Source organism: Triticum aestivum, unplaced genomic scaffold (genome assembly GCF_018294505.1).
Source record: "Triticum aestivum cultivar Chinese Spring unplaced genomic scaffold, IWGSC CS RefSeq v2.1 scaffold9505, whole genome shotgun sequence".
NCBI lineage: Eukaryota > Viridiplantae > Streptophyta > Magnoliopsida > Poales > Poaceae > Triticum > Triticum aestivum.
Window position 1 is genome coordinate 60,647 of NW_025225410.1, and position 298 is coordinate 60,944.

Consider the following 298-nt stretch of genomic DNA (forward strand, 5'->3'; position numbering starts at 1 on the left):
ACCTTGCCACCGTGTTGGGCCTTCATTGTGACGGTGGGCAGCCGGACTTCCTGGTGGAGTTGAGGCGGATTCGATATTAGGCAATGAGCCCACATTGCATGTGGATGTACACGATGTAGGACATGAAACCAAACACACTGAGGAAGTAAAACACATATAGTTCCTGTATTTTTCCTTTTCACTACTTTGACAACATTATTTTTTGAGAGCCGACAACATTTTAACATGGTATCACCTGTTGCAACGCACGGACAATTTTCCTAGTCTATCCCTAATAATAATAAAGCACGGATTGACT